The 26,945-nt window shown below is 42.2% G+C and overlaps 1 protein-coding gene across 22 annotated transcripts in view; it reads right to left on the bottom strand.

Annotated features, from left to right (window-relative positions):
• The window catches only part of KLHL29 (kelch like family member 29), a 397,537-nt gene that overhangs the window by 72,445 nt on the left and 298,147 nt on the right, over positions 1 to 26,945 (bottom strand). The window contains exon 1 of one of the 22 annotated variants that reach the window (XM_085543976.1): positions 7,447 to 7,576. The exons of the other annotated variants lie outside the window; for them this stretch is intronic. The gene's annotated coding sequence lies outside the window, so the exon portion shown is untranslated. Of the gene's footprint in view, positions 1 to 7,446; positions 7,577 to 26,945 lie in introns of those variants that run through there. 22 annotated transcript variants of the gene reach the window in all.

Raw genomic sequence — 26,945 nt, 5'->3', positions numbered from 1 at the left:
AGAAGCTCTCCCAAGCCCCAACATCTGTGGTGCACATTTTTCAGGCCTAAGTAAATAAATGTCACCTTGCACATTTATGTCTATTTAATGGAAACACAGTAGTGTCTGAAAGGCTAATTATTCTGAGCTGAAATGGGTCAGTGCTCTCCAGAGAGCAAGCAGATCATTAGAGAGGGCAGAGGAATAACAGCAGGTTGTGTCAGATCTATAATAGAGGAAAATAAACCACTCTGTCCTGTGGGTGCTATAGCAGGGGCTATTTTTAAGGAATTTATCTAATCTGAAGCACAACGATGCAGGCCTCAGTGAAGGACCACGGATACTCTGGGTGTTTTGCCTGATTTAGGGCCCAAGTGATTAACACTTCTGGTTTCATAGAAACGGCATTACGTGTTTTCTTTGTTGCTGTCCCGCTTTCAGCCGGGACAGAGTTGATTCTACCTTCTCAGTGTCTGATACGATGCTATGTTTTAGCTTTATGAGAAAAACCATGTTGATAACACATTAACATTTTAGCTGCTGTGCTACCTGGCGGGTTAAACCCTGACATGATCAGGATCATGGAGGAAGTATGTTTCTGTTCCCTTTCATGTAGGAATGACTCTTTTTTTTCTTCCTTGGCCCACTTTCCCACTTTCCCTTGGAACAGCCACCTTTTCCTCTGGGCCAACTTGCTACCGTTAAACTCCTTAAAGACAGTTACTTTCCCCTCTGAACTTTCTGACAGTCTCTCATATCCTCTACTTAATTTCACTTCTGTTTTCTGTCACTCCCTTTTCAAATCTGCCCACCTACTGTCCTCCACCCACAACAATGGCATTTTTCCTTCAAGCTCCTTCTCTTTAGTATCTGTGGCAGCCCTTTGCAATCTTCCCTGCAGATGTCTTTCAAGGCAAAGGCTCAAACCAAGACTAAGTCACCCAAGTTCAAGATTACACTTACACAAGAGGTCAGCCTTCATCTCACCTCATTCCATTTCCTCCTTTTAAAGCTGATGATCAATTACTTTTAGAGTTCGAAGACACAACTGTATAGCAACCACACAAATGGATCTTGTGCTCTGGGAGAGAAGAGGAAATAGGGTTTAGCTTCATTCTGAATGGGCTGGGATTTTTTGGAGGTGGACTCAGGGTGAGCAGGTGGTACAGACCATCCTTGACATCAAGACTGTGGCCAAGACGGCTGAATAATGAGACCTAAGTTCAGTCTCACAGTGATGGAAGCTTTCTGTGCTATCTGCTACACTGTGTGAACCGATTGGAACATCTAAGTCCTCAGACAGCTCCCCAGGTAACAGACTCATTACTTGGACTTTGCTGAGCACCCTTTAATTACATCCAGTCCTGCAGTTCCTGGTCCCAGTTTCTATCTATCCGCATACTTTCCACACTCCAGTGTGTTTTACGCCACATGCATTCATTAAAGGATGCAAAGCACAAAACACAGGTCTGGAACAGCTGTGCCATTTGGCTCTTAAGAAAGAAATCAGAACAAGCCCTAATCAGAACCTGGAGCTCCCTTTTCACATTTGGAAGATCTAAATTCTCCCTTTGCCCCACACTCGTCATGCTGCCCTCGACAGAGCTGACTACACATAGTCCCATGTTTTTTGCAGCTCAGTTTCTGAACCATAAACAGAAGAGGCAGGTGGAGAGGAGAAGGAAGTCAGGAGACTGCATCGATTCATCGATCTTCCTAGCCGAGGCCCCTTTGTATTGCTAAATAACTAGCAGGCATTAGTATTGGACACAAGGTTATATCAGAACGGGCCCTCATTCTCAGAGTGTTTGTAATGCTCACACTGTGCTTAGCCAGGCATTAATGATTTATGAGGGCTCAGGATGAGCTGCAAAACAAATTTTTTCACCAGGTAATAATGCCTGCCGATGAGTTGTAAAAGGAGAAACAACACAGTGCAGTTCTGGCAGTGAAAAACGATCCAAACTATCTCCTGCTAGTCTTTCTTCCGGGCTCCTTCTCACTTCTAGCTTTTTCTCCAACACATGGGATTCCCTGAAAGACTCAGAAAGGGATGTGCTGGGTATTTCCTATAGTTTATTTATCCCCCTGGTCTATTTGTTCGTACAGAGGTTTTACTGTTCATCTGCTTTTTGTCTCATTTGATTTTTTTTTAAACAGATACAGATTAAAATGGAGTTTAATGACTGTTAGGGGTGTCAGCAGAGTGGGCACTCATGTTCTTTCTTCCCATAACATCACAGGAAATACCCACAGTTCCATAGTAGGGAAGGAATAGGAAAGAATCCTTCCTGCTTCTCATACTCGCTTTGGGATCTCAGAAACCAAGCCAGTCCTTTTTATCTTCTCCACCACTGCTGATGCTAAGTCATTCTCAAAGGCTAGCTGAATGTTTTCCTCATAAAGAAGTACATAATAGGCACCAGCATGTTATTCCACAATTATAATAGGCATATTGCTGATGAACCTGAAAGGGACTTGACCTGAAACCTGCACCTGAACATCTCTGTGGAGCTTGAGAAAGGAAGCACTCACTATATTGCCATTTCAGCCTTCATTTCATTGCTTGGGGGCACTTAAACATAATTATATTGAGAGTCCCAGAGACAATACGGGTCAGGAGGTACAAGTGACTTTCCTCAGGTCACTAACGGAGAAGGAAGAGCTCAGATGCTTTGATTTCTGGTCCCCAGCTCCACCCACTGCACTACATTTTCTTCCTCTTAATTAATGGGCAAATTACAACTGAAGAGCCCATAAGCCTTGGATCATAGGTAGGACCAAGAACAACTGCATAATTGTATAGATCAAGTAATGGGAACAGAAATAAAACATAGTAAATTTTTTTTTTTTTTTTTAAATTACTTATGTTAGGAGGTAAAAATGAGAAAGGAACTTATTCCCCAAGTTTATTTCTTCTGTATTTCACGCACTTTGGAGACTGGATGCCCAGTCAAAGATTCTCTCCAATGCACATTGCTGTAGCACAGTCGAAGCTCTCAAGTTTCTTTCCACTTTTAATGGAAAACTTTTCACTTCAGCTTAAATTTGGACAGAGGAGGTTTAAAGGGGGGACAGCAAGGAAGAGCTAAAATATAAAGAACTTTGAAATATGGAAGAACACTTCTTACAAGTAGTGTTTATAAATAGTTGTTGAGGAAAAAACCAAACCTATTATAAAAATGCAAAGGGTAATTGGTGAAACACCACTAATTATTCCTGAGAACATGCAAGTGACCAGTGCTTACCCAGGCTTTCATGATTGGTACAGAAAATGTGTGTGTGAAGGGGAAGCCGGGGAGGGGGGAGCAAGAAAAGTTACCTAAAGAAAATCCAATTACTTTCTTGCCTTAACAACTAGGGAGATTAATTCCCAAGGTTATGCCCTAGTTATGAAAAAGAAGCATTTTAACCATTCAGTGCCAGCACTGCAAACACTTGCACATTTTGATAGGTGGTGGTAGAGTGTTTTAAAAGCCACAAGAAATTAAGTTATGAAGCAAAATATCTAGCTTTCAAATGAGAGTTAAGAGTCATGGGAAAGTGTGCACCATAGTGAACCTGCCTTACTAAATAATAGAAGAACTCACGATTCTCTAGTAATTTTCAAAAGTTTCTCCTTTTCCTCACTGCAACACTGAAATCCTAATGCATGCCAAAATTAGATGCTCCATTTACCCTTGCTATGTAGACTGAAGCAGCTGCAGAGAGGCAGTAACCAAATGCCTCGTTGCATTGTCAGGCCAGTCTGATAGGGTTTCACATTTGTACTTGGCTTTGCAGCAGCTGAGGCTGTTGTCTTCTCTGCTGAGGCATCCTGACACTGCAAACTCAGCCACCAGTGGTCAAGATTTTGAGACTCGGGGATTATTGGGCACGGACTCAATTGTTTCCTGGTTGACAAATATCCTACTGGTTAAATTATCCTCCATGCAGTGTGAAGACAGGCACACATCTCTGGAGAAGAGCTTTAAATTCAGGATTGAGAACAAGACGTAGGTCCCTTATTTTACTATTATTATTTTTAATCTGAAAGGGAATAGTAATAAAGAAAAAGGGGAATCATAGAATTATTAAGGTTGGAAAATACCTCCAAGATCATCTAGTCCAACCAACTACTTATCACCAATGTTGCCCACTAAACAATGGTCCTTAGGACCACACTTACTTGTTTCTTGAACACCTTCACGGATAGTGATTCAGCCACCTCTGTGGGCAGCCTGTTCCAGTGCCTGACCACTCTTTTCAAGAGGTTTATCTTAATATCCAACCCGAACCTCATCTGACATCAGGTGGGAATCAAATGAAGATGTGAAGATCTCCGATACCACCCCACCACCTTGTGTTTCCTTCCTAAACCCTAAAGATTGTATGTGTTCTCTCCTGGAATTACTAAGGGAGGTTAGAAAACCTGAGAAGAACTGCTCATTTACTTTTTCACAGAAGGTGAGAAGTAACCTGTTACAGATAAATACTTTCTCCTTTTTTTTTTTCCAATTGAACTCAATTGCAATTGAACTCTGTCAAGGGCAGAAGGTAAGGCGGCACAACAAAGCTGTGACTCCCCTACATAGGGGAGTTGGGGAAGCTGATGCATGGGGGGAGCTCTTTCATCCTGCATTTTGATGAAGAGCAAAGACAGATAATGACTTGGCTCAGTCCTCCTCTCCCAGTCTACTTGTTATGGGGTTTTCTCAGACTGCCAGCCTCCTCCAAAGGCACCCAAAAGCAATTGACTGCTTGTGGCTGTCTCCTGAACATGATGTGTTCGGGAGCCCTTAAGACAGATGAAATAATGAACTGGTAAATTCTTAACATGGACAAAAGGAGCACTACACCCCCGAGCAAAGCCTCAGCAAGGCTGTGCCCTGCAGTCTCTGCATCCCAACTGCACTCCCTTTGAAGACAGGACATAGGCTGATAAAGAGGTATCATTGCTGGTACAGCTTCACCAGCCCTGAAATAAGCCTACAGGAGTCGTCTTCGGTTGCGTTTGTTGGCACAGAAATGTGAAATGCAAGGCATGACTTTTTTCTACTCCAGAAACCGCTATGGCAGCAGGACTTCATAGCAAAGACCAACCTGTCTGGATTTTAGCATTACTGACACTATCGCACACCTGTGCTACAAAATAAAACAGTAACAGATGCTGGATATTAGGCAAATATTTTAAATTCCATACTGAATGACACATACGAGGCTGCATATGATAATTCTGCTCAAAGGATTGTTGGCAGTGGGGTGTCCTGCAGGGCTAAGTAATTTTTTATTGTTCACGTTGACAAACTTTTCACACCTTACTGCAGTGAGAAAGGGTCATCAAAGTCAGCTGCAGTGTTTACTCACTTGAGGAAGACAACTACAACTCTAAGTGTAAATGGAGCCGCTGTAAATGTACTACAAACTTAGGGAAGTCACAGCATCATGTTTTGAAAACAATTTTCAGGCTATTATCATCACTAGAACTGACATTAGGAGGTGCCTCAAGGATGTATTCACACATTATAGAGTTGATATTTCCAATGTTAGACCACAGAACTATTTCAACACATTTTCGGTTTATATTGAGTTGGATGACACCCCTAATTTCTTGAAGATCTACTTTAAATGCAACACTGGAGAGATTCTGACACCAGAGCTTGCACATAAAAATGACCAAAAAGAATAAGTTTGGAATCTAGAATGCTCTTGGCACTCTGATTTATAAGGTGAACACTTCTACGGTACCCATGCCCACTAATTTATAATCATACAGGGTTATAAATGCAACACTGAGCATGTGTGACTGGATCTGAAAATGAGCTGCATTTACACTACATATCTGGATGCACAGGAAGAATGAGAAAAAAATATGGAGACAATCAGATTTGTTTCCCAACACAGACTGTGATCCATGCAAGCAGAAGCAGCACGACCAAATGATCCAGCACAAAAGCACCCACTGACATGCTGAGATGAAGATGGAGCTTCCTGTAACTGGATCTGCTGTTTTTTTCTTTTTTTTCAGGATTCACCTCTGATCAAATATAAAGTTGGCTGCAGCCTGTTCTATATTGGCCTGTTCTATATTGGCCAAGGCAACAAACCCCAGAGGCTCCCAGCAAATTGCCAGTCTGGCCCCCTGTTCCGTATATAACATGCCACTATTTCAGTTAGTGCTGTAACTTGATTTCCAGGCAGACAATAATTTTCTCTGGAGACAAAATAAGAGGGAGAGAGACAGACAGAAAGAGAATGAAAAAAACAAAACCCTGTGAGTGCTGGAAACACAGAATAGCCCAGATTCAAAGAGAAATTTAGTTCTGATTGTTTTATTTACCAGCAGACAGCCCTGAATATCAATACATGCTTAAAGGATGGCTAAAATATTTATTACTATGTGATTTGGGCTGGATTCAGTATTACCCTAATTGCTTGTAGCAGAAGACTAGCAGATAGCTTTTAGACCTTTTTGATCTCTTTATGTACTGCAAGGCATTAGCTAAATGTTTCCTCATTTTGAAGGCTTTGAACAAGAAGCACCCATCTGTGAAACCAACAGCGTAATCAACGCAGCCGACATGTCAGCAGCAGTCAGGGGCTGACCAGCGCTGGTGGTGGAAGCACAAAAGCTGTGCGTTGTGTGCTACCAGCAATCAGGGGTGTATGTACAGCAGGCAAACACAATGCTCCTTTCCCCACATGAGAAAAGAAGAAGGCTTTCTTAAAATAAATCAGTGATGCACGCAACACAAATTGCAGACATTAGTGAGGAGTAAGACAATAAACACAACGGTAAGGCACAGCACCTGACAATCAAGGACTTCAAAGCTCTTAACATACGTTAATTAAATCGTATGTGTGACCTCTGCACATTGCAAAGGCAGTGCTGCCTATTTCAACTGAGTAGGGCTTATTTTTTCTTATATATTTATAATTAACAGAATTCTTTGAAGTATGCCCATCTTTCCTGATCAGTGGCTACACACTACTTCACTATTTCACACTATTGCAGTATAAAGATACCCAATGAAAGCAAATAAAGGCAGCACAAATCTTTGGTACAGGGATCCCACCCTCTGAAGAGATATTATACATCATCTAAAGATAATAAAGTAGTAAATCTAAGCATCCACTCAGTGGATGGCTTAGTATTGGGCGTATGTTATGCACTGGGTTAAATTAAAGTGACAGCATCTCTTGGTCTAGTGGGCATCTCATACATACAGAAGTGCTCTTTTATACAAGCTGTGCCTGCATAGTGACTCCTGGTGATTCATTACACTATCAGGATAGACAGCTGTAATCAAATGATGCTAAATAAAAAAAAATGAAAACGCTGCCAGGCCCTCCCTCAGGTACTCTGGTATGGAACAACTCTGCTCCACCAACTGGTTCTATGCTCTACAACTTCAGATTGAGGCAGTGCTGCACTCATGGTCACCGAAGTCATGATAATGATGGTTAAATACAGGGCTGCTCACTTACCTCATTAATAGAAATGGCAACAGGTTTGGAGGCAGCGACATACGAATGACCTTTTTGTGCCCCATGAGCCGGGGCAGGATTGCAGAGGTCTGAAGGTACAATACGTTGGAAGTGGAGGCAAAGGGAAGTGCAGAAATGAGCAGCTCACAGAAACAGAACTCTGACGTTTCTGTGTTGTTGGCTTTAGGAATGTGGTACAACATGGTAAAAACCTCCTATTTGTCAGATTCTCTTCAGACATCTCCCTCCTTAGGTCACCTTTCCAAATCTCTAGATTATACCTGTCCTAAAGATGTGGAAGAGTTTAAAATTGATTATTTATTTATTTATTTATAACTTTTCAAAGCACTGTTTTTACAGCACTTAACAGCGCTATATCTCTTTATGAAATGTTTTGTAAAATGCCCCCCTTGCTCCTGCCCAGCTCCTGCTTATCCATAGCAAGTTAAGCCTGAGTTTTTAAACATTTCACAGAATCATAGAGTCATGGAATGGCCTGGGTTGAAAAGGACCTCAAAGATCATTTAGTTTCAGTCCTGCTTCCACAGGCAGGGTCAACAACCACCAGACCAGACTGCCCAGAGCCACATCCAGCCTTTTGAAAGTATTGCTTCTAACATTAAATATTTTTACATAAATGCTAGCAAAGTCTCATTTTGGGTATCTTTGTGGACAGTGAGTTGGTACAGCACGGTATGACAATACGAGTTGTGAGTGCTTGGTCGTGTTAGAAGCCATTGAACTGCAAATGTTGTTTATATTCGGAGAGGAACGAGTTATCAGGAGGCACTGATGTAGCTGCCTCACCAAAGCTAGAATTGAGGAAAAAAACCAAAACAAAAATGACAAAAAATGCCACTTTTATAAAGTCTACTTGAGATTAAAGGACAAAGATATATTTAATGAGCACTGAAATGTTAGGGCTCTCCGAGAATTAAACATGCTCCTAGACATGACTCTGTAAGCTGAACGACTGTCACCTGATGAAGACGGTTGATAAGACTTGGCTAAAACATTTCAGATACAAACGAAAATAAAAGGACACCTCAGCAAACACAGCCAATAAGCCAGAGTCAAAATTTCAGCAGTGAAGACAATATACAAATTTCACAATAATTTCATCATCCAAAAATATCACTAGGACCAACCCGCAAAGGCACTGAACCCGTGAAAGGATGACAACAGGCAATTTTGAATCTAGACAAGCATGAAAGAAGCATGTTTTTCTCCTTCTGGGTAGTTATGGAAACAGAGAGATGTAAAACCCCTCCTAACTGAACAAGGGCTTTTTTCCTCCCTGCTCCCATCCGTAACTGTACAGCTGTCACCACAAGCCATCCCGCTCCCTGCAGCCAGCGGGGAGGGAACAAAAGGGGCTGTGAAGCAGCTTCACTTCAAATGACAGCCTCACCAGGGCTCCCGCTTGTGCTGCGAAGACAAAGTTGTAAAGTTTTACGGAAGAATTGAAGTGAATTTCTCTTCTAGAGGTCTTCATGGGAAATCAAAGATCTGCTTTAATTTCAGATACTAGCGGCTTCTTGTCGCTAATGACAGAAATACGTAGAGCCGCGGCTCCCTGGTGAGAGAGTGCAGATGACGGGGGTCCATAGACACGTGCATATAAAAAGGATAAAATATATAAAGTCAAACATTAACTATTTCCAGCTCTGAGTGTTAAAGACTATGTGAAATGTTAAGAAATGCTGAGGGCTGACAAGGAGAGCTGAAACTACATTGATTAGAAGAGGAAATGCGCTTGCAGCTTTATGTAAACTGAAACTAATGGGATTTTATTGAGATGGAAGGTTCTTAATGGAAATGATCTGTCTGTCTTACCACGGAAATTACAAACACACCTATACAGGGGGCAAAAAGCATTGTTTTGGTGCACTCAACCAGGAGTCCACTTAGTCCGCTAAGTCCACTTAGTGAAAGTCACAGCAGCATTCCTAGTGGTTCATTTGGTTGAAATGCGGATCTAATCTTGGTTACCAACATTCAAATGGAAATTGATGTTTGTCTACAAGCTGTTTCACCGTGACATACTGAAATGGAGCTTACTAACCCAGAGGACAGAGCTGCTTCTGAGATTCTACTGAAGGGTGGATCCTTTACTGCAACCCAAACTCATGGGATGAGACCTCTAAAAGAAAAATACAGAACTGGAAAAAAAAAAATAAAAATCAGTGCTATTTATGGTCTGTGGTTTTTCTGATTTTTATTTTGCATTCTTTAGGAACAAAGTTGGGGACTGTTTACCTTGTCTTCAGTGATGTTTTGCCCTGTGACACAGAGCAGAACCTGGTGCCTCTGACTAGCGTGAGCAGCACGTCTGAACTGGCTTCAGGAGAGATAATTATTGTAATTTAGTTTATTATTTCCCATTTCTCTAGACCATTAATTTTCATGTATCATATACATATTTATGAAAATTACCGTACTTTTAATTAACTATACGGTATTAACAGTTTGTATGTACAAATGAACAACCCCGGGAACAAACTCATTAAAAATCTAACGCTCAGCTTCAAAGGCTTCAGGATTTCACCTCTCATGTACTTCCCCTCTCCCTCCCTGGCCAGCAGAAGGCAAACATATAGAACAAGTTCCTACCCATGCGAAAGCTGCCCTCTACTTTTCTAAAGGAAATGCCAGTATTTCAACAACTGGGTTTCTCTTCCTGTGGTCTGTGTGAACCCTTCGACGGAGTCAGTATTTCACGTTGTGCTTTATTTTTCTTTTATTCTTATTCTTTTTGTTGTTGTTGATGTATACATTTGTCTGTGACTTAATGGTATGTCACTGATAGGGACATTAAGGCGCAATTGGCACACCTGACAACTTTATGTTAGATTGTGAGCATTTTTCTAGGTCGTTATTTTTAATTGACACAATGAGTTCGTTTATTGGCATCCTGAATGTTGAAGTGTTTTAATCCTAACACAAATACAAAACACTGACCTAGAAAATAAGATGTTGCCCTGTTATTAAATATGATCAATGTAATTAAAACCTGGTATTCTAAAATGAAAATAGAGTGTTTGCCCATTTTACATTCTAGTGTACTATCATATCTACTTGCCACTAGAACTGTATTAAACTGGATGACAAATGCAGAATACGTTTTGAAAAAAAAAAGAACATTGTTTCTAATGAGTTCTGAAGTAAGGTGCTTGTTAATTAAGTGGCTTTTGGAATTAGAATTATTTGGAAAAAATAATGGGGTCTTACATCCAAAAATACTTTCAATGACTATTTATGCCCATGAAGACGCCATCGGTGCTATATCAAGCAGCCGCTATTTATCAATAAGCAGAGGCTGCTTTAACTGCATTATGTCTGTGCAGTTAAACTGATGCAAAGCCCTTGTGGGTGACAGCATTTACCAGCTCTAACCAACACACCAGTTCAACAGAGAAATTATTTTGGTATATTTTACAGTATTCCACTGCTGTACTTTAAAATAAATACTGTTCTATAGATATATGCTCCCAATACTACAAAAGCAGCATTGTTTCTTGATTTTCTTACACTTTTTAATGTTAATTTTCTAGTCAGCTTAACGTACGTCTTGGGTTTTGTTTAGTTTTCCTTTTTTCCCCCTGTCATGGTTTAATAATTTTGTAATTTTTGCTATCAGTATTCCACATCATAACATCATATTAAGCATGAATAATTTTACTGAATCTGCAACTTACAGAAGAAGACTACATCTCCCAGGGAACAACACGATAGGTCACGGGACCTGGACTCTATATTAACTCTGTCGCAGAACAGACTGACGTCTTTCGAGTTCTGGCGTTCAGGGGAGTGTGTGGGAGCCTTCAGCCGTTCGCCTAGATTTACAGTAGGCCTCTCGGTTACGGGACTCATTCTCTCTCCTATTTTGCTTGATTCGTTAGCTCAATTTTCAATTATATTGTATTATATTGTGTTATCCTGTATTTCGATATAGTATTTAGTAAATAAGTGTGCCTCCTTAGATCGTTGCCGCTGTTTTCTTTTCCTAATTAATTTTTTCCTTTCGGCCTAGGGCCCCTCCGGGGCCTACGGCCCCCTGTCACGGACGCAGGTGGATTTTTAGTTCAAACCGTGACAGATTTTGGTGGAGAATGCGGGCAATTTGAGTTGCTGTTTTTCTGTGTTTTCTTCTGTTGCTCTTTTAGCTTTTAACAGAGCTACGAGTTTTTTTTTTCCCTGTTAAGGAGCTATCTCGTGTTTGCGATTCTGCACCTGCGAGCTTGACCTTGAAAGTCCAGGCGGACTGCCAATACTCCAGTATATTTTATAAACACTGCTGAGCTTTGTTTTCTTTTACTTTTTTCTCTCTATTGGAGGAAAAAAGATGTTTTCTCTACTAAATTTGTTTTACCAGGGACTGTGTGCCATTGGTTCCTTTTTTGAGACGCTCCGAACATATTGGGCCATGTTTAAGCTAGCCACTTTTTCTTATGGAATTGTAAACATGTATAATGATTTGAAAGCATGGTTAGCAATGCTCACTTCGTATCTGTATACAGCTCCAGAGGGAGCAACTAATGCAACTAATTATACAGAAATGGTGATTTTTAAGCGTGCTCCTCTTTCTTTCTATGAATCCTTTATGCAGTTTTTGAATGATCAGTGGGTCACACTCTTAATCTCCCTGATCTTATTGTTGATTATTGTAATAATCTCACTCAGTATCTGGATTTATAACATCCGGAGGAAGTCTTCCCTAGAACCAGAGAATACTGAGTGGCAGGGAATTGAAGAGATTCTCAAAGGACAGACATCTTCAGTGTTATGGAGCTTCACTCCTGAACACTTGAAGAATCCTGAGAGTTTGATTGCATATTTGAGGCAGGAATGTTGTGGCTCAGGCAGATCTCAGGAGGCACAAATGATTTTGGGCCTAGCTAATGCTTATTGGGCCTTAGTCAATACCATTCCTGAGAGAGAGAGTCTTAGAGCTGAGGCAGAAAAACTTTGGACTGAGAAGGTAGAGAGAGAAAAAGCTTTTGAAGCTGAGAGAAAAGATCTCCTGTACCAACGAGACTCAATCTGGTACGAGAAAGAGAGTCTTAGAGCTGACGCAGCAAAACTTTGGGATGAGAAGGTAGAGAGAGAAAAAGCTTTTGAAGCTGAGAGAAAAGATCTCCTGTACCAACGAGACTCAATCTGGTACGAGAAAGAGAGTCTTAGAGCTGACGCAGAAAAACTTTGGGATGAGAAAAGCTCCCTGCAATCCCAACTCAACACTCTCCAGTCTGAGCACAGTGCCCTCCGGTCCGAGCACGACATTCTCCAGTCCGAGCACGGCGCCCTCCGGTCCGAGCACGACGCTCTCCAGACTGAGCGCGATGCCCTCCGGTCCGAGCACGACACTCTCCAGTCCGAGTACAGCGCCCTCCGGTCCGAGCATGACACTCTCCAGACTGAGCGCGATGCCCTCCGGTCCGAGCACGACACTCTCCAGTCCGAGCACAGCGCCCTCCTGTGTAAGTGCGTCGATCTCCAGGTCAAACATGACTCTATTGACTCGTTGTACACTGACCTCAAGGCCGACTACAACGCCCTCAAAGCCAGTCGCAGCACCCTCCGGTCTGTGTACGACGAGCTCCTGTCTGACTACGACGCTCTCCAGTCTGAGCACGACGCCCTCCAGTCTAGTTATAACGTCCTCAGGGCGGAATGCGACACCCTCAAGTCTGAACCGTATGTACTCCAACTTAACCAACCACCGGGGGCACCAGATACAATGTTGGTTGCCCCTGTAAGAGGGCGAAAAACAAAACGAGTTTCAACTCAGATAGAGAAAATGCAGAAGGAGTTAGAAGAGCGGAGGGAGTTAGGAGAGCAGGACTCAGGAGAGCAGGGGGACTCAGGAGAGCAGGGGGACTCAGGAGGTCAGGGGGACTCAGGAGAGCAGGAGGAGTCAGAAGACCAGAGGAAGTCGGCGGAGCAGAGGTTGTTAGAGCAGTATAAGGAGATGTTAGAGGAGGAGAAGAAGTCAGAGGAGCAGAGAAAGTTAGGAGAGAGAAAGTTAGGAGAGAGGAAGAAGGAGGAAGGTCGCCTGGAGGAAATAACACAAGCGTCAGAGTCAGGGTCAGAGTCAGACGAGGAGCCAAAAGCTAAATTTTCTTTACGAGAATTTCTCGAGTCCAAACTTATAGATGGGGCAGCCTCATCAACACAGCTGCCAACATTAACACCTGAGACTCTTGATAGAGCAAAAGGTGAGCAAAGTATTACGACCATTATTGATCGATCTTTTAAACTGAGTGAAATTCGAGATCTGAGAAAGGATTTCACACGTCAGCCAAAAGAAAATATGGTCACTTGGTTACTTCGCTGCTGGGACAATGGTGCCAACAGTGCGTGGCTCGATGGCAGTGAAGCTCGCCAACTGGGTAGCATTTCCAGGGACTCACGTGTGGACAGAGGTATAGGCACATGCCAAAATCGGTCCTACACCCTCTGGAAGCGGATGTTGATAGCGGTAAGAGATAGATTCCCCTTTAAACGGGACTTGGAGCCTGAGAAAAAGAAATGGACTGATATGGAGAAAGGTATCCAATTTTTGAGAGAAAGGGCTCTGGTGGAAATGCTCTACAGCCCCCAGTTCAATCGTAACAATCCAAACCAATTACATGATCCTGAAGCAGTCCACGTTCCACGACAAATGTGGCGTGACTTTACAAAGGCAGCTCCAGAAAAGCATGCCAGTGCACTTGCATTGGTATATGGCAAAGGGGAAAGAAAGCCCCTTGTAAATGAGCTAATTAGCAGACTTCAGGAGCTTGAATTATTTATAAGCGCTACAGAAGTTAAGCTTTATACTTCAGCCATTGTCCAAATGGGAAAAAAAATAGTGGAAAGGTTAGACAAAGTGGAGGAAACACAAAGTGATATTATTGACAAATTGGCTAATGTGCCTGATGTAGATGAATCCACGGTGGTACCAGATGATGGAAACCAGGATTTCCACGATCGCCTATTGAGAGAGCTAAACAACATGAGTTCCTCTCGACCTGTATCATCGAAAATCTCAACCATAAAAAAGAGACGTCCTCGTATTCAAGCAAATGACAACGATAAGACACCTCGTATTCAAGCAAACGACAATGATAAGACCATACGTTTTGCTTTGTTGTATTTCTTGAGTAATCATGGGGAGGATATAAAGAAGTGGTATAACTCTTCCACTTCTGCACTTCAGGCACGAGTGAAAGAATTACAATCCAAAACAACCACCAAGGTGAACTCTTCCAAACGGGGGAAAGTTCCAGTTGCTGCAAGCCGCCGAGGTAAACAATAGAGGGGCCCTGCCCCCAGCCAGGGGGGGGAAAGGGACAACAGAGTATACTGGACTGTGTGGATTAAGTGGCCTGGCACATCTCAACCACAGAAATATAAAGCCTTGGTGGACACTGGTGCACAATGCACCCTAATGCCCTCAAGTCACCAAGGGACACAACCAATTTATATCCATGGAGTGACTGGGGGTTCCCAAGAATTGACTATGTTGGAGGCCGAAATAAGCCTCACTGGTAAAAACTGGCGAATGCACCCTATTGTGACTGGTCCAGAGGCTCCATGTATACTGGGAATCGATTACCTTAGGATGGGATATTTCAAGGATCCCAAGGGGTATCGATGGGCCTTTGGGATAGCTGCTGTAAACACAAACGGTGTTAAGCAGCTGTCAGTTTTACCTGGTCTGTCAGATGATCCTTCTGCTGTGGGGTTGCTCCAGGTAAAAGACCAAGAGGTACCAATTGCCACTAGAGTGGTTCACAGACGGCAGTACCGCACCAATAGGGACTCATTGCTCCCCATTCACAAGCTAATTCGACAATTAGAGAATCAGGGAGTGATTAGCAAAACTCACTCGCCTTTTAACAGCCCCATATGGCCAGTGCGTAAAACCAGTGGGGAATGGAGGCTGACGGTAGATTACCGTGGCCTGAATGAAGTCACACCTCCATTAAGTGCTGCTGTACCAGACATGCTAGAACTCCAGTATGAATTGGAGTCAAAAGAAGCTAGGTGGTATGCCACCATTGATATTGCTAATGCCTTCTTTTCCATCCCATTGGCTGCAAAATGTAGGCCACAGTTTGCTTTTACCTGGAGAGGTATTCAGTATACCTGGAACCGTTTACCCCAGGGGTGGAAGCACAGCCCAACAATTTGCCATGGATTGATCCAAGCTGTTTTGGAACAGGGTAATGCTCCTGAGCACTTGCAGTATATTGATGACATTGTGGTGTGGGGCCATACAGCAGCAGAGGTTTTCAAGAAAGGGAAACAGATAATCCAAATTCTTTTGAAAGCTGGTTTTGCCATTAAGAGCGGCAAGGTGAAGGGGCCTGCCCAGGAAATCCAGTTCTTAGGCATAAAATGGCAAGATGGACGTCGTCACATCCCAGCAGATGTGATTGACAAAATCACTGCTATGTCTCCGCCCACAAATAAAACAGAGACCCAATCTTTTCTGGGAGTAGTGGGCTTTTGGAGAATGCATGTCCCAAACTACAGCCACATAGTGAGCCCTCTCTATCAGGTAACACGGAAGAAGAATAATTTCTCATGGGGTCCTGAGCAGCAGCAGGCTTTTGAGCAGATAAAACAAGAAATAGCCCGTGCCGTGGCCTTGGGGCCAGTACGGACGGGACAGGATGTGAAGAACATCCTCTACACTGCTGCTGGAGAGAAAGGTCCCACCTGGAGTTTGTGGCAAAGAGCCTCAGGAGAGACCCGAGGCCGACCCCTAGGATTTTGGAGTCGAGCATATAAAGGGTCTGAGGAGCGCTACACTCCGACTGAGAAGGAGATCTTAGCCGTGTATGAGGGGGTTCGGGCTGCTTCTGAAGTAGTTGGGACAGAGGTTCAGCTTCTTCTAGCACCTCGCTTGCCAGTAATAAACTGGATGTTTAAAGGACAGGTTCCCTCCACCCATCATGCTACTGATGCCACTTGGAGTAAGTGGATTTCATTAATTACTCAACGAGCTCGAATGGGAAAACTCAGCCGTCCTGGAATTCTAGAAGTGATCATGGACTGGCCTGAGAGTAAAAAAATTGAAACACCACCTACAGAAGAGGTATCACGTGCTAAAGAGGCACCACCATACAATGAGCTACCAGAAAACGAAAAGAAATTTGCCCTGTTCACAGACGGATCATGTCGTATTGTAGGGAAGCATCGCAGATGGAAAGCTGCTGTATGGAGCCCCACACGACAAGTTGCAGAAGCCACCGAAGGTAAAGGAGAATCAAGTCAATTCGCAGAGGTAAAGGCTGTTCAGCTGGCTTTAGATGTGGCTGAACGGGAGAGGTGGCCAATGCTTCATCTTTATACTGATTCATGGATGGTGGCAAATGCCTTATGGGGGTGGTTGCAACAGTGGGAAAATGATAATTGGCAACGAAAGGGTAAACCTGTTTGGGCTGCTGAACTGTGGAAAGACATTGCTGCCCGAATAAGGAACATTGTTGTAAAGGTGCGCCATGTAGATGCTCATGTGCCTAAAAGTAAGGCTACTGAAGAACATAAAAATAACCATCAGGTTGATCGAGCTGCCAAAATTGAGGTGGCTCAAATAGACTTGGACTGGCAGAACAAGGGTGAATTATTCCTAGCTCGGTGGGCCCATGAGACTTCAGGTCATCAAGGAAGGGATGCAACATATAAGTGGGCCAGAGACCGAGGGGTGGACTTAACTATGGACGCTATTGCTCAAGTTATTCATGATTGTGAAACATGCGCCATAATTAAACAAGCCAAGAGGATGAAACCTATTTGGGGGGAAGGGCGATGGCAAAAGTATAAATATGGAGAGGCATGGCAGGTTGATTATATCACCTTGCCACAATCTCGCAATGGTAAGCGTTATGTACTCACCATGGTGGAAGCAACCACTGGGTGGCTTGAAACATACGCAGTACCCCATGCTACCGCCCGAAACACCATATTAGGGTTGGAAAAGCAAATCCTGTGGCGGCATGGCACTCCGGAAAGAATTGAATCTGATAATGGAACCCATTTTAAAAATTCCCTTGTAACCACTTGGGCCAAAAATCATGGCATTGAATGGATTTACCATATTCCCTATCATGCACCAGCTTCTGGTAAGATTGAACGATTCAATGGGTTGTTGAAAACTATGTTGAAAGCAATGGGTGGCGGAACGTATAAAAATTGGGAGAACCATTTAGCAGAAGCCACCTGGTTGGTCAACACTCGAGGATCTAGTAATCGCAATGGTCCTAACCAATCCAGCTCCCTACGTACCGTGGAGGGAGATAAAGTTCCTGTAGTACACATAAAGAGTGTGTTGGGAAAAACAGTTTGGGTCCTTCCAGCGTCAGGAAAGGGCAAACCTCTCCGGGGTACTGTCTTTGCCCAGGGACCTGGGTGCACATGGTGGGTGATGGACAAAAATGGGAATGTTCAATGTGTACCACAAGGGAATTTGATGTTGGGGGAGTGCAGCCAATGATTTTCCTGTAGATATATAGGTAGAGTCTCAGAAAATATTTCAATTAGGTACAGAATAGTTCAATTAGGTATAGGACTTAAGATAGAGTGGATTAATGTTAAGGAAACACTTTTTCTCTATATACCTTAATTAGGCATTCTGTAAGCAAGTTTTCCATCTGGACTCTATATCCTGCACTGGCCATGCATGTGTAGAGCACACATGGAAAGAAGTATAAGTCAAAAGGAAATCTGCTGTGGTGGCTGGGAAAGGATGAGTGCACCTTGATGTGGGGGACGCCCTACTAGCACTGCCTTTCCCCTCTACCGCTGACATGTTTTTCTTTTTTCTGGCAGTTTTGCCATTTTCTCAAAATTAATAAATAATAGGTTAGGTTATAGAGTTTTGTTCTCAACTTAGGGATTTGTATGGAATAAATATAAATTGTTGAGAAAAATAAGGTTGCTGATTATTCACAATTATACATATGAGTGTGTATGTATGTATAAACATAATGTAATGATGTAGAATAAGGGGTGGAATGTCATGGTTTAATAATTTTGTAATTTTTGCTATCAGTATTCCACATCATAACATCATATTAAGCATGAATAATTTTACTGAATCTGCAACTTACAGAAGAAGACTACATCTCCCAGGGAACAACACGATAGGTCACGGGACCTGGACTCTATATTAACTCTGTCGCAGAACAGACTGACGTCTTTCGAGTTCTGGCGTTCAGGGGAGTGTGTGGGAGCCTTCAGCCGTTCGCCTAGATTTACAGTAGGCCTCTCGGTTACGGGACTCATTCTCTCTCCTATTTTGCTTGATTCGTTAGCTCAATTTTCAATTATATTGTATTATATTGTGTTATCCTGTATTTCGATATAGTATTTAGTAAATAAGTGTGCCTCCTTAGATCGTTGCCGCTGTTTTCTTTTCCTAATTAATTTTTTCCTTTCGGCCTAGGGCCCCTCCGGGGCCTACGGCCCCCTGTCACGGACGCAGGTGGATTTTTAGTTCAAACCGTGACACCCCCTTAAGTGTTACATCTTTATCCTTCAACTCCCTCTTGTACTCTTGTGATTTTCTCCCAGCAGTATTTTTTAAAAGTAGTAATATATCACAGTGGAATGTGATTAAGATAATTTGGTGCATTCCTAAGGACATTAAATTGCTAGACTAAAGTGTAATTTGGGTAGGCTGCAACTTTAACAAAAAAAAACCCAAGCCCATAATGTTCTAAGTGCAAAATAAAACTGAAGATGAAGCAGCAGCTCTGGAATCTTTATCTAGCAAGAATTCTAACAAATGAAAAAAACAAGATTTAGATGAAATTTTGTAAAATGTCAGAGTAACTTTTGAGACTGGGACTGAAGAGCTCTTGATAATTTAGCCTGCCTATAATTTGTCACAGTGCAAAACAATGATTTCTCCTGAAATAATAGGGTCAACTCGCATTTGTCTGATCTAAGTAATGTCAAAGGTTAAAAAGATAAAGCTGGAAGGCAAGTACCCATTCTGTAAAATGGCCGTTCAGCACCTGATTGGAGCTGTAAATCTCTCGTTCTGTGGGGAACGACAACTCCATATAAAAATACAACATCTCTTTCTGTACGAGATGGTCTTAATCACACAAATTGTACATCCTTTTAACACCAGTCTTCAGTACTGGTTTAACTGCAAAGAGAGTCAGAGTTCAGAACTGGAACTGGGACATCTAACTATTTCTATGTTTTTTCCTCTGGAGCTCACGTACCCAGAAGTAACCAAAACCAGTTCTTTTATACTTACTTATTCAGTCTATAAATGAGGAAAAAACCACAGCTGCGGAGTGTTGAATAGAGTTTCCAGAAAGGAAATATATTCAAGAAGTGACTCCATTTGGAAACATTCAAAGCTGGGCTGGATGGGACTTTGTGCAACCTGATCTAGAGGGACATGTCCCTTCCTCTTGCTGGGGATTGGAACTACATTATATTAAAGGTCCTTTCCAACCCAAATCATTCTGTGTTTCTATTCTATGTACAATCACTTTCATGTTCTTTACGAAGTAAGCAGAGAATAAGGCCGATGCATGCTCAGACAACGGTGGTACACCAGCACAATGTCTTCCCTATGCCATAAAACGGAAAGTAACAACTACCAACCATAATTTTGAATACTAGAAAAAGATACATTTTTTAATATGTGATAACCAAACTGGAGTAAATCTGTATAAAATCCACTGGGGAACAATGCTGGCCTTCCAATGGGATGTACCAAGCCATATAAAATGGAAGGCTTGTCCTTAAGGGTCAAAAATGGGGGTCAGGAGCATACAAAAAATCTTGCAACATTAACTGGGTAAAGCAGGGTTGTTTCAGGGCTGGACTAGAGGCAGAAACCTGCCTGCAAACGCTCAAAGAAGTTGTTTAATAATACGGAATCACATAGTACCTCACATGCACTAACTAAAAGTGACCCAGGAACGTTAATAGCTTCTATGTTGTAGTTAAATCCTCAGATTTTGAGTCTAACTAACTTGAAAATAATGGAATCATAAAGAAGTAAAAAAAGTTACACAACTTCCAAAGTGACAGGTATGATGAGAGAAACCCTCTGGTACATTGGACCTTCCTCAAAGAGTCTTTTTCCTCCCATGAAAAGAGAATTATAACTATGCAGCTGTGGCAGATGTTAGTATATGAATATTTATATATCCAGAGGATATTTTGGTCTACCTCACCAGGCATTGTTAATATTTGAATAGATTAATCAAAGCATGGAGTTCACAAAGCAAACTGTCCCCTCACCTCCTCAAAGATGGATGTGGTTCCTATTCTGAATGATGTGATTGAAGCTCCTGAAGTACTCAACCCCAGAGCTCATCACTGCACACCCTGCTCTCGTATTTCCCCACCATAAAGGGGAGTGCAGAGTGCTGGGCTTCGAAAGGACCTACTAAGGGCTTTGAAAGGATTCAGGGCACAAAAGCACTCCCTTAACCTTCTGTTTAAGCTGGAAATTGTCCTTTCCAGTTGTCCCAGCAGCCCATTCCTGTAACCAGCCTGCACTTGGACATGAGACAAAGATGTACCTGACACGGTACAGCATGGTACCATCAGCTTAAGCCTCCTTTAATTCAAGCTACTCTAAATCGTATTTCTGGCATTCAAAGCAAAGAACTCCCTAAGCCACTGGCCAAGATGAGTTGGAGGAAAATACAGCAATGTATTTTTAACACTTTTTTTTTTTTCTTTCCACAAAGGTATAGAAAATTCTGTTTGAATGAATAGTGGTAACACAACAAAACTTTATTAAAACCAGGAATGAAGTAAGTTTCTTTTTTAGTGACACGCTGTTATGCAGACACACATATGAACAGGCAATGACATTACTGTGGGAGGAATCTAAATGGCATTAAAGCAAGAATACACTTCAAATTGCTTTTCATGCCTTAAAAAACAGCAAGGGAGAACAATGTACTGTACATGCCTATTCATTTCTACTAGACTGGAAAGTAACATAACTCTTGTCTTCTTTATCCCTTTCAAGTTGAAGCATTCATTTTGCATACCTATTTTCAGGTTTATAACTTCACAAATAAGAAACACATGCAGTGGCAATATATATTGTTAACCAGGTCTTATTTCCCTGTATTAATGGTATCACATTTGGATCTATGTTTTCAATAGGAAGAATCACAGATGTTTTTGGATGACTGAAACATAACGGAGCTATCTTTATTAAAATCTTTATTATTATTATTTATAGGAGAAGTAGGGCATCCTTGGAAAATCTACAAAACATTTAAGGAAAATATCTGAGCCAGGTGCTTTTCTTCAAGGCTGGGAAGTGCTAGGAATATCTTTGATGTGTCAGCTCTGACAGTTGTTTCTGTCCACCTCCAGCACTGGAGCAGACGGTTGAGGTTGAGATTGTTTATCTTCTCAGCAGTCCCTCTGGTACAAGACAGGACAGCACTCCCCAAAATATCTCTTATTAAAATTAAATTGTGATAAACACGCTTGCATACTTTTATACATTTTTGTTTTGAATTAATAAAATTATACATATTTTTGGCTGGAATTAATAAAATCTACATTCATCTGCATAAAAGGCATTTTGCCTTGACTTAGCTATCCAGCCTCCAATCCTCAGTCAGACAGGCACCCCCAGAGAGGGAGTCTTCTCCATTCCTTAGACATCTGTTTCAGCACAGCTGGGTTTCCCCTAGGATTGTCCATCTCTCCCTATTAAGCACAAAGGAAGGCTGACTGATTAGCTTTGATTAGCCTGTCTGCAGCTTTAGACTCCTTTGATCCAGCTGTGTTGCTTCTCGCCCATTTCAAGGCGAGGGAATTGCTGCGGGCTGCCCGCTCTGCTCCTGGCGGATGGGGAGCACCAGCGTGAAGGTCACCGTGCATATGCTGGCAGCTGATTAGGACAAAAAGAGGTCCCCCGGTCTGGGTAAAAGCAGCATGTGACATTTTTCCCTACTTGGGAAGTCACTGGCAGGAACGAAGAGGCTTCTGAAGCTGTAAAATCTCTGCAAGCCATGAGGAAAAGCATGTGATCTGAATGTAAAGAGGAAAAGGGGAATTCAAACAGAAAGAGAAGGAAGTTTAGGGTTTACTTTTGACAGTCAGGCTGTTGGTCTGGGCATAACTGAGATAGAAAACTTACAACCCACAAGCTGGATGACTGCCTTTGAATAGTAGCTCCATAAACAGCTGGCCTAGCCCACTGCAACTTTCATCACAGAATTGCCATTCAGAGCCTGGGAATATTTGCTATCCAAAGCCACATTGAAGAAATACAGTAATGAATAGTTTGTATATCCACAGAGACTGAGGGAGCACGGTAGCATATTAAAGAGATGAGAAACAGAGCTAGATATGCACAGGAAGTAATTTACAAGTATTCACGAAAGCTTGCTTGTAATCCAAACTACCTTATAAAAAAAAAACAGTATGAATGAGTGCTGAATGAACTTAAGACTTTACCTGTTTGTATGTCTGTCCCACCACACTAATGGTGGACTTGCCATGCCCTGCCATTCACTGCTGGCTGGGCTCCTTAGAATCACAGAATGGTTTGGGCTGAAAAGGACTCTATAGCCCCTCCAGTCCCAAGCGCCAGCATCCATAACCTCTCTGGGCAGCCAGTGCCTCGCCACCCTCTGTGTAAACAGTTTCTTCCTCACATCTAACCTAAATCTCTCCTTGTTTAGTTTAAAACCATTCCCCCTTGTCCTATCACTATCAGACCGTGTAAAAAAAGTCACTCTCCATCTTGTTTATATGCTCTCTTTAAGTACATGAGAGGCTGCAATGAGGTCTCCCCAGAGCCTTCTCTTTGGAGCTGCGGTGCATGCCCTCCATGCTGTGGTCAGCCTGCCGTCCTCAACTCGCGGCCATTGGATCCCAGCCAGTGAGGACAGGCACAGAGCGATCCCTGCAGCCTCATGTGATGGCAACACTCACAACGCTGACAAATTACGTCTTCACTCCAGCACTAGAAGTCCAACCATGTTCTCTGTGGATTTTATCAACAAGCAATGCGGCTCCGCTTTCCATAGGAACTACGCACATATCATTTTAAACACAAAGAGCTGCAGCCAGCCCAGGACTTAGCATTCCAGCTCTGCCCTGCCTCTCTCTGCTGACAAGGAGATGCTCCGGTGCTGCTCTGCCAGGACGTCATTTTCCTTCCACCCTGCAGCAGGCAGGAAGGCATCTAATATCACACCGCAACCCTGACAGGTGCTCCGAAGGCTTTCAAGGCCAGCAGAAAGAAAAGACAGAGAGGGAATGAAAGGAAGACAGAGAGAATGTGCAAAAATGGCGAAACTGAACTGAATTAGAGTTAATTAAACGGGAGCTTTGACAATGTTTAAATAACAAGATTCTACACCTAGCCCTAGAATACCTGCATGAGCTGTCATTTAATTTAAAAGAGCACAATGGTGAAATGCCATTCTCCAGGCAGATCTTTTGCATCTTTCAGATATTGTATTAAACATTTATTTTGAAGCATAAGTTCAGATTTTTTTTTTTCTCTGGTTTGATAGTCTTCTAAAACTTCATGTTCCAGCACTTATTCTTGTGCTGTCTGGAAGGGTGGCATCCTCAATAGCTACTAATAGGCAAAGCCCCCAAATCCTGAAGTCAGTTGCCCCAGCTAAGTGTTGGGGGAAACATCAGACTGATATGAAGATGAAAAAAGGAGAATCTTTTCCAGGTAAGATAAATCTTAACAGTAAAATGACCCTGCAATAACAGGGGAAAAAAAGCCCCAACAACCACACTTATAAAGCATTAGATCAAAACTTAGTTAATAAATACTGTATTGCGTGTTTTTAAGAAATAGTTCTAATCCTTAGTATTGCTACGTTCAGCTTTTCATTTCCAGTGTGCTTTATGAAGGATCTCATTTATTCTATTCTCCCAGATCTGATTCAGTGATGGCTGCAGATCTCTTCTCAACTGCAAGCTTTCAAAAATGGTTTCTCAGCTGGAATTTCTTTGAATTAGCATTTCTAATCGAAATCGAGATAAGCAGAAATAAGTACTGTATTTTAAAATAAATGCTGATAAATCCTTCATATTTTCTTGAAAATAGCACATCTTGAACGGAATTTGCCTAACGTTTGTTCAGCTATTGAGCATCTAATATTTTGCTATATTCATTTTTGATTTAGGTATTTAATCTTATATTACTCACAAACTACTCAAAAGCAAAAGTGTGTAAAATGACCCAAGCTGTCAAGTCAGTGCACAGGAGTTACATGGAAGGAAAGGACAGCAAGCTGATATTTAGCCTCCCAGTTGTTATCTTCATGTCATAGAGTACTATTATGAACAGTATTAGGGGCTTCTGATGATGAACTTGCATTTGAATCTGTTTTTGACAAAATTCTGTGCGAATGAAGTAAGGTCACTCAAGTAATGCATACAATTTACAAGAGGTGGCAATTTAGAAGCTCCCCACTCTCAAAAAGCAGAAAACAACTGTGTTTATAACCAGTCAGCTGGAAATAGCACTCTGATGGGTGCTCCTACAGATGTGAAATCAGACGGAGAGAGCAGAGCTGTCAGTGATCCTGGTGGAAATAGGATACCTGAGTATCCAAATGTACAAGCATTGGGGCAGTCACCAAGGACAAGATTGAAGTTATCTGAGGACTAAGGTGGATGAAAGCTGTAGGGCAACCCAGAGAGCATACGCATCAGTACTGCCTCCAGAACACCTTGGGCACCTCCCTGTTGAAGCTGCAGCTCACTGGACACCAACCATCCAGATCTCAGGATCCCAGCAAACATCAGACTCTGTCCTGGGTCCAATGGAGCTCGTCATGGATGGTTACCTTCTCTAAGGATGGCGGATAACTGATTTCTGGCTGAATGATGGCACCTGAGTAATACTTTCAGAATCAGGGCAGACTGAAACTGTGCCCCATCGTTGCAAGCATTCAAGGCCAGGTGGGATAGGGCCCTGGGCAGCCTGGTCTAGTGGCTGGCAACCACCCCACAGCACAGGGGTTGGAACAAGATGAACTTTAAGGTTTCTTCTAACCTGAGCTATTCTGTGATTCTATGATTCCATGAAACTTGGACTTCTGTAGGTTGTTTTATTTTTTACTTTTTTACATCCATATATCTTTAAGTACCAGCAAAAATAAACCAAATAAAGTGGATAGGTAGACTGTCTGACTATGATACAGTCCCCTTTCAGAATGCATTAAAGCGCATGGATAACCGACCCTTCCTCTTTGAGGTTGTCAAATGTTAAATAAATGATTGGTTGAAATACAGAGTGCTTTCAGTGGGAGAATGCAACAGCGAACTCTTTTAGCAGTTCTCTCTCTCATGTGTACCTGAAAGAATTTCAGCGTTGCGCTACAATATGATAGGCTTGCTGAGACACAACATTACCCACACTGTGAACTGCGGAGCTGAGCAAAAGGTGCCAGGAAATCAAATACTGCAATGCAGGGCAAATGACACATCCAAAGACAACAAACAACTCTTTATTTCACTCTGGTGGAAAAAGCAGAAAGGGACAACACACTGGAAAAAATACAGGAAATGAGAAAGGGTATTCATAGTTCCAGTATAAATTTAAAAAGCACACGGAGAATTTTTCCTTTTTTCTGCCTGATGTTGATTTCTATTGCTTTCCTAAAAATGTTCCCTTTTTAAGCAGTTAACGTCCACGGACTGTAACAGGGGTCTAGATTTGCTTGCTTGCCTTTCTCTTGCAGAGAAACCTGTCCTTCCTAATTACTGGTAGAGCAGTGACAAAAACCTTGTTGATCTGATCAGACAAATTCTGACAAATGAAACATTCAGAAGTATAAGTATGAACATGCCAACTGCCAAGAGACAGGGATGATAATAGTGCTGTTGATAACAATAAAAGGGACAGGGGAAGGATGAGAACTTAATTTTTGGCCATGTTCCATTTAAAGCAACTACAAAAGACGTCTAAAAGAGATGTCAGAGGCAGGGACTCTCTGACAAGACATCTAAGGGAAGATGTCAGAGAAGTAAGGGGCTGCTTACAGAGATGTCCCTATCTGGCTGAAGGGATACAGTCTTCCTTCTGGACCATCTCCAGGGAGACTGAACACGGGTAAAATGATAAGTGATTTTATTTTATTTTTTAGTCAAGAAGGCAAGGCAATCTAACAGAGTCTTGATAGGTAACACATTTTTGTTGCAAAAAAATCATGCTTGGACACGTTTTGCCATCAGAAGCAACAACTGCCTATTGTTTTTTTTTTTTTTTGCGGGAAATCATGCAGCCATCCTGTGGTTTACAGCGGGCAGGTGCAGTACATTTTATTTGCATTTTAAATAAAAAAGACTCCTTTCTATCTCTGCATATTGGGTTGATAGTACACAGTATAAACTTCAGATACATGAAGTCCGTTCTGTCACTGATATACAACCAAATGCATGTCCTGCCCTGGGAGCCCTCCAACCAAAAGCAATGGAAAGACCCTTCATGGAACTTGCTGTATGGCAAGAAGCTCTCATCATCA

The sequence above is a fragment of the Coturnix japonica genome, chromosome 3 (genome assembly GCF_054131305.1).
Source record: "Coturnix japonica strain WE chromosome 3, WE-NBRP24, whole genome shotgun sequence".
In the NCBI taxonomy this organism is placed as follows: Eukaryota; Metazoa; Chordata; class Aves; order Galliformes; family Phasianidae; genus Coturnix; species Coturnix japonica.
This window is presented reverse-complemented; position numbering and strand designations above follow the sequence as displayed.